Source organism: Rhipicephalus microplus, chromosome X (assembly GCF_043290135.1).
Source record: "Rhipicephalus microplus isolate Deutch F79 chromosome X, USDA_Rmic, whole genome shotgun sequence".
Classification (NCBI taxonomy): Eukaryota; Metazoa; Arthropoda; class Arachnida; order Ixodida; family Ixodidae; genus Rhipicephalus; species Rhipicephalus microplus.
In genome coordinates this window covers 143,629,602-143,638,345 of record NC_134710.1, presented here as the reverse complement: position 1 = coordinate 143,638,345, position 8,744 = coordinate 143,629,602, and the positions used below count along the sequence as shown (strand labels likewise).

General features: G+C 41.5%; 1 non-coding gene across 1 annotated transcript; it reads right to left on the bottom strand.

Moving 5' to 3' along the window:
- Positions 1-3,079: 3,079 nt before the first annotated feature.
- TRNAT-CGU (transfer RNA threonine (anticodon CGU)) lies at positions 3,080-3,152 on the bottom strand. Its single transcript has one exon. It is a non-coding gene; the product is annotated as a tRNA-Thr (tRNA).
- Between the last annotated feature and the right edge of the window lie 5,592 nt (positions 3,153-8,744).

Genomic DNA, 8,744 nt, shown 5'->3' with positions numbered 1-8,744 from the left:
CGAGTTTTTGGTGGACGATGGCTTTAACTATGTTAGCAGAGAATGGGGTCGTCTCACTTGCAGTGGTGTGAGCCGGAGCAGAGGCAATGGCTTCAAGTTCACGCCGTACGATTCGGGTCACCTTATCCGATGAATCTAGAGATGGCGGCTGTGTTCTTGCACGGTCTTCGCAAGACGACGTTGCAGCCGTATTCGGAAGGCGGGTGAACACGCTGTTAGTCTGCCGGCTCTTCGCTTGCTCAAAGCGCCGACATTCTTTCATAATGGCGTCCACTGTAGAATAAATTTTGCAGATGAGGAGGTTGAATGCGTCATCCGCAATCTCCTTAAGAATATGTCCGACCATGTCAGCCTCCGGCATCTCGGCATTGGCTTAGCGACCCAATGCTAACACATGTTCTATATAGGAGACGTAAGACTCAGTCAAGGTTCGCGCCCGAGACGCGAGCATTTTGTTCGCGGCCATTTTTCTTCCAATTGGCTTTCCGAACAGGTCCAACATTTTCTCCGTGCACACTGCCAAAATCCCAAGTTCTGTTTCATGGTTCTCATACCACCACGATTTGGCGGTTCCCCTAAGATACAATAACAGGTTCGCAGGCATAAGAGTCGGGCCCCATCGGTATCGAATACTCACACGTTCGTACTCTGCCAGCCAATCTTCAATGTCAACTTCATCTGGATCACCAGAACCGCTAAACGTGCCAGGATCCCGTGGGGGTTCGACCACGAAGGTTGTGGTCGCAGAAGGAGATGTAGTTACCGCATCATCTCCGGCCGCAGGAACACCAGGAGCAGATGCAGACGCCGTACTTTCCGTCATCGTTGTAGAATGACCCTTCAAACGACGGCCGCTGCGAAGTTCCGTTGCGAGGCGGTTACCCAGCACGTCCACCAAATGTGACGGGGCGAGGTCTAGGCTTATAGGATAGCGTCCACCGAAAATCGGCAGCCGAACAAGATGTCTGAGTTGCCTCTCGCGCAAGCGCCTAACACACAGGCGTCTTCTTCATCTTCACAAAGTGCCACACTTGCTCCTGTCGATGATGCACCGTAACAATATTATGAGGCAAAGGTGCAATATATTCGTAGTTTTCCAACAATTCAGCAATGACGATTTTTCTTAAAGGCTCTTTGCGATGCTTTCCACCCTGTGCAGTAGCAGTGCAGAGCAGTTTAGCGCTGAACGGGGGCCCTATATATTATAACACTTGTTCATGTTTTTTTATTCTGCTGCGACTGGCCAATAACGAGCAAACTTTTATGGACTGGTGAAGGCATTTGCTGCTTCAGAAAAATCAATTTTTTTGATCAAAAAGGATTACCATCACCACTGCTCTGTTGGAGCTGCTGTGAGCACATGATTACGACTAATTTTTCTGAATATTTTAGTTTTGCCATACTGCAAGCGCCAAGAGAGCTTTCTGCTTTAATCTCTGATAAATTTGATTAACCTTTTTTATAGAAACTTGGAGCGATAGAGGCAGCATGCAAAGCGGCGTCGAATAAAGCAGTGCACACGAGCTCAGTGGGAAGCTAAAATAAGTAGATAGAAATGCTCAAATTACCTTCAGTTTGGCAAGGAGTGCGTTACACTTAACAAACAGACTGTATTATTTGTGTGCTATTTTTTGTCATCGAAAATTTCATTCACTCATAAAACTTCAGCGATCTTGTACTGCTGATTCAGAAACTTGTACTGCTGAGAAGGCCGCCATCGATATAATTGTATTCATGCGGAATGTTGTGAGGTAATGCGTAAAAAGCGTCGCGTGTAACATTACTACATGCATCATGTATCACAAACATATACATGTTGTCCCAGCAGTGCATGCTGCTTAAAACTGACTGTCCTTTTTTTACGCTATCAAACAAGTGCACTGTGTATGAAAGATCACATGCTAGTGCCAAGTGCCAGCACGTCACAGAAGTCGTCTCTCTCAATATATATATATATATATATATATATATATATATATATATATATATATATATATGTATGTAAATAAGGGAAAGAAGTGTATACCTAAGGGCTCGTTTTTCCGTGTTTTTAACACAATAATAATGAGATATAACAGACAGTAATGCCAAGGAATGTACAGGGGAAGTTATTAACATTAATGGAATGTAAATAAGAAGAAAGAAAACTGGATGAAAAAATTACCAACTGTAAGCAGGAATCGAACCTACGACCTTCGAATTACGCGTTCGATGCTCTAACCACTGAGCTATTACAGCGGCACTCCCTCCATCCACTTTTTTGGGTTTATCTGTGAATTTAGAAGTAGGAGCGACAGTCAGCGCCATCTATAAGCCAAACAACGAGTGTGAAAACACTCTTATGCGCATGTTTGGCGTCACGTAGCACGTGAACTTATTATGAGCGGGCAGCTGATTAATTGTCCCTCTTATACAACCTAAACACACCAAGTCTGCCAGTGCGAGACCCTCGTTCAATGAAAATAAGGGAAAGAAGTGTATACCTAAGGGCTCGTTTTTCCGTGTTTTTAACACAATAATAATGAGATATAACAGACAGTAATGCCAAGGAATGTACAGGGGAAGTTATTAACATTAATGGAATGTAAATAAGAAGAAAGAAAACTGGATGAAAAAATTACCAACTGTAAGCAGGAATCGAACCTACGACCTTCGAATTACGCGTTCGATGCTCTAACCACTGAGCTATTACAGCGGCACTCCCTCCATCCACTTTTTTGGGTTTATCTGTGAATTTAGAAGTAGGAGCGACAGTCAGCGCCATCTATAAGCCAAACAACGAGTGTGAAAACACTCTTATGCGCATGTTTGGCGTCACGTAGCACGTGAACTTATTATGAGCGGGCAGCTGATTAATTGTCCCTCTTATACAACCTAAACACACCAAGTCTGCCAGTGCGAGACCCTCGTTCAATGAAAATAAGGGAAAGAAGTGTATACCTAAGGGCTCGTTTTTCCGTGTTTTTAACACAATAATAATGAGATATAACAGACAGTAATGCCAAGGAATGTACAGGGGAAGTTATTAACATTAATGGAATGTAAATAAGAAGAAAGAAAACTGGATGAAAAAATTACCTACTGTAAGCAGGAATCGAACCTACGACCTTCGAATTACGCGTTCGATGCTCTAACCACTGAGCTATTACAGCGGCACTCCCTCCATCCACTTTTTTGGGTTTATCTGTGAATTTATATGTATATATATACATATTAATGTATATTATGTATATTAATGTATATTAATGTATATTAATGTATATATACATATATATACACACACACACACCGGCTGACGAGTGTGGTAGGTTAGCCTCCCACTCGCGAAAGAGTTGGTACGCCACTGGGCAAAGGTTCCAAAAAAGAGCAACTTTGTGCACTACAAGGATTGAAAAGGCACACTTTGGGGACATGTTTTTGTGTGTGTTCATGCATGTGTGTTTATGTGCGTGTGTACTATCTCTTACAGTTTACTTCTTCGCTATGTTTATGCTTAACATTACTCCTCTAAATGAAGACATCAATTTGACTGGCTACATCTATTTGACTGGCTCAAGTGCACCCTGCTATCATGGGGTAACGGCTCTTGAAAGTGCACTCTGCAAGCACAGCGAAAATTTTTAACGGCGTCTACAACAGGTCACCCTTATCGTCATGCCCGTGATAATGTACTTGTCAATGGTTTACCAGGCATCTCGGATCTTGTTATGGGTACTGGTCACTATTAGCAGCCTGCTATGTTTTTCAGAGTTGTCATATGCAGCCTGTTGAACAATTAAGTACTCCCCCCCCCACCCCCAAGAAAAAGCATCCCAACTTTCATTTATTTATTTATTTATTTATTTATTTATTCATTTATTTCCAGTACTGATAACCCCAATGATAGGGGCTCTAGCAGGATGGTACAAAACATATAACAAGGTTTCTTAACAAATACAACAAATTCAGACGCTACAAAATTCAACTGACAATGCAGACAAGCCTTTCATAATACAAAATACATCAGGGTTACAATTGAAGGAGAGCCTGAAAGGTATCACAGTCAACTACCGTTACTACGTCTTTATCGAGTTCATTCCATTCTGTTACAGTTCTGGGAAAAAAGAATATTTACAAACACTGTTCTTGCATTTAAACGGTACTAATGAGTATGGATGTCGTAGCCTTGTAGAATAACTGCTGGAAAAAGAAATGTAGTCACACGTTCGGCTCTGTAACTTACCCTTGACAATTTTAAACATGAACTTAAGGCGAGCGATTTTATTTATAACTGTAATGCTTTTTAAGTCTGCTTGGCGAAGTAACTGAGTAATAGATGATGGACCGTAACTGTTAAAAATAAATCTTACAGACTTACTCTGAACTCTATCCAACTTACGTGTGTTCGTCTGTGTAAACGGGTCCCAAATAACATTTGCATATTCTAAAATTGGCAGGATTAATACTTTGAAAGTGGCGAGCTTACAGATGGTAGATGCCCTCTTGAGAGACCTCCTTAAAAATGAAGTTTAGACAATGCCTTATTAGAAATAGCTGTGATATGACTATCCCAGTGAATGTTATCAGTTATAATAAGACCTAGATATTTGAACTCATTGACATGATTTAATGATTTACGATTAACTGTATATGTACGTAAAAGAGGATTTTTCTTGTTACTTATGGTCATTACAGCGCATTTGTCGTAATTCACAGCCATCTGCCACGTCTTGCACCAACGCATCACTTTATCTAATTCAAAATTCAGTGCATTTTGATCTGAAGTTGAATTTATCTCACTATACAAAACACAATCGTCGGCATATAGTCTTATTTTAACGCCACAGTCATCCACCATGTCATTTATAAAAAGAAGGAACAATAACGGTCCTAAAACTGATCCCTGGGGGACACCCGAATCTACAGGCAGCTTTTGTGAGAAATGTTCATTAAAAACAGCATACTGTTTTCGAGATCCCAGGTATGCTTGTATGCATTGACAAAGCTGTGGGTTTTTTAATACTGCCCAAAGTTTCATAAGTAGTCTGGAATGAGAGATTTTGTCGAAGGCCTTCGCGAAGTCTAAAAAAACAGCATCTGTCTGTGACTGGTTATTTATGGCTAGTGCGAAGTCATGGACAATTTCAACCAATTGTGTAACTGTGGAAAACCCACGCCTAAAACCATGCTGAGCAGGTGAAAGTACTGAGTGCGACTCCAAAAAGCAGGAAATGTGTTTATGTATTATGTGTTCCAATAACTTGCAGCATGTGCAAGTCAAAGCTATTGGGCGATAATTACAAACCAACTGTTTATCTCTATGTTTGAATAAAGGCCTAATTTTAGAGAATTTCCAATCCTCAGACAGGACACCTCTGGATAACGATTGATTAAAAATAATTGTCAAAAATTTTGAAGACCATTCAGCATATCTCTTTACAAAGGCATTTGGTAAGTCATCTGGGCCACATGATTTTCTTACATTCAAATTCAGTAATAATTCAAATACGCCAGCTTCTGTGACTTGCAGATTTTCAATGGGAGGCAGGTCTTTAAACTTGCTAAAAGTGGGGGTGGTTTTGTCATCACAAGTAAAAACAGATGCGAAGTGTTCGTTAAATGCATTGGCTATTTCTGTTTCATCTGATGTGCAAACGTTATTTATAACAAACGTGTCTCTATTGGATGACTTTGGCCTTATAAAATGCCAAAAATGAGACGGCGATTCCTTTATCCTGTGAGTTAACTTTAAAAAACTGCGTTGTTCGATCTTCATCTTATCTTTTAGTTGTCGAGACAGATCGCGGATCAGAGAACGTGTTGTGATACTCGTGTGCTTTTTTAGTGATTTCCGAAGACGAATAATTTTTCTCCTAATGTGAATGATATCTCGTGTAATCCAGGGTTTCGACATATGTACCTTCTTTTCCTTGAAAGGAACAAAAAGCTGTATGCACGCATGCGCAGTGTTCTTATACTTTAACCACAGAGCGTTAACATCACTCAAACCCAGACTAACACTTTCGCAAAGTTCGTCGTAGGCTATCTCCAGTCTGTCTATGATGGATGCATCGTCGGAAGAATGAAATACTGGCACACGTGTGTATTTAACATTATTTTTGTACTTCAGCGAGTGAAGCTCAAGCAAAACTGCCATGTGATCTGAAATACATGTAACCACTTCGCAGTCAATTTTTCTGGAAATACTACCATTCACAAAGACAAGATCAAGAATAGATTTACTGTTATCTTGCACACGAGTGCAATCACTAACTAGTTGCGTTCAATCAAAACGGAAGGCAATGTCAATAAGCGCTTCATCGTTAATGGAATCAGAACTTCCTGCGCTAAACGAAGACCAGTTGATGCCTGGAAGGTTGAAGTCTCCACGTAAAATAAGCTTGGTAGTTTGATTTGTTTTAGACAAAATATACAGCTGTAATTGTCCTAAAACCTCAGGGATTGAGGCAGGGGGCCTATACACAACTCCAATAACAAGGCTTTCTTTTCTATCGACAAGCTTTCAAAATAAAGCCTCAACGACAGGGGCATCAGGCGTGCGTGCTATCCTGTAAATATTTTTAACCAGCAACGCAACTCCGCCCCCTCTGAAACCACGATCCCTTCTGTACACGTTGAACCCCGAAGGCGCAATTTCGCTGTTATAGACACCGTCATGAAGCCATATTTCTGTGAGTGCGACTACGTCGGGGTCATGAAGTGCTATCAGGTGTTCAAGATCAAGCTCTTTGTTCAGAATGCTACGGCAAGTCACATTTAACAGTTTCAATGAACACGAGCTTTCCTGTCACTTCGGCACGTACCTGGGAAGGGCAACCATATCATTCTTGGCCTCGTCCCAAACGAACAGCTTTCCATTCACAGACACCTTATCGAAGAGTAGTTTAACACGTTCATTTCGTTCCCTGTTTACAACTGTGCTGTCCCATAGATTCTTCCTGACCTGACGTACCTTTTGTGAAAAGTCCTAAGTTACATATAAGCCCGAGTCTTTAAGTTTCACGCAGTTCCTCAAAAGTTCCAGTTTTTCGCGATAATCTATTAATTTGACGATTACAGGTCTTATTTTATTAGGCCTCTTTGAGCCAAGCCGATGGCATCTTTCGATTCCGGTTACTCTTAATTCTAACTTGCCCTTAAAGAAGTCATCAGTTATGTGTGAAGTAAGCGATGGCAGTGTTTTATCTTGAGGTTCCGAGACACCATGAATGATAATGTTGTTCCTCCAACTTCGATTTTCAAGGTCATCTACTTTTTCTGCTATGGAAGTAATGGCGCTTTTCATCATGCTTACGTGCAACTCAACAGCAGTAACCTTGGTTTGGCATACTGATAGATTTTCTAAACCGCATTCCAATGATTCTATTCGATCTTTAAATTGAGCTAATGCGTTTGTTATGTCTTTCTGTGAATTGTCAAATTTGTCCATTTGCTTCATCAACTCTTTTTGGCCCACGAGTACCTCGAGAAGTAGGCTGCGATCGCTTAAGTTTTCTGATGATGATTCTTTGCCACAGACTCACTAGATCCCTTGGGTCCAGGATTCGACTCAACGTCACCAAAGAGGGATAATAAATTCAGTAAGTGCAGGCAAATCACAACAATACGCTCTAGACATTGTGGGCAAGGTAGCAGCACGAGAAAAACATTATTACTTTTAAATGATTTATCTCCAGGTGAATAACTAACCTGTATAAAAAACAGGAAAGGCTTGTAGCGCATAGTTGCAGACGCGCTGCCACCTTGCCCACTGGAGCTGCAGGACCAAGCCGGCGAATTTATAAGGTTCTCCGTCGATGACGCTCCCCGGAAGGTGACGTGAAAGTCAGCAGGTAGGATGGGCGGTTCCAGTGAAGGTGGCTCCGTAAAACAGCAGGAATTTTCGTTCATCTTTACGGCGCTGTCCATGCGATGATTACCATGGCTGAGGTCAAAAGATGAGCAGATATGGCCCTCCGTTGACGCATGCGTGACCCAACCAAGGGTCAGGATCTGTATAAAAAACAGGAAAGGCTTGTAGCGCATAGTTGCAGACGCGCTGCCACCTTGCCCACTGGAGCTGCAGGACCAAGCCGGCGAATTTTTAAGGTTCTCTGTCGATGACGCTCCCCGGAAGGTGACGTGAAAGTCAGTAGGTAGGATGGGCGGTTCCAGTGAAGGTGGCTCCGTAAAACAGCAGGAATTTTCGTTCATCTTTACGGCGCTGTCCATGCGATGATTACCATGGCTGAGCTCAAAAGATGAGCAGATATGGCCCTCCGTTGACGCATGCGTGATCCAACCAAGGGTCAGGATCTGTATAAGAAACAGGAAAGGCTTCTAGCGCATAGTTGCAGACGCGCTGCCACCTTTCCCACAGAGAGAAGCCCTAACAAAACAGAAGTCTAGTAAAAGTTCTCATTCTTCAAAATAGTTTCAACTGTTATAAAAATGCCACTCAAATACGATATTCTTCCAAAAAATGACGGTAGTTATTTTGCATCGCAAAAGTATCCATCACTGCATGAAAGCATGTGTGTACTGTATAACGGATTCCAATTATGGTTTTTTACTCTTCAAATATAGTTTTGATTTCAGTGCTCATCTTTGCAATGTCAGCTATGGTAAAAAAAAGTTTGACAATCAACTGGACAATTCTACAAGCAATGCGAGAAAATAGCCTAAATCCACTTATTATAAGCGAAACTTGCCACTGACATTATTCAATTGCAGTACAAATAACGCTGAAATTCAACATGAGCTTT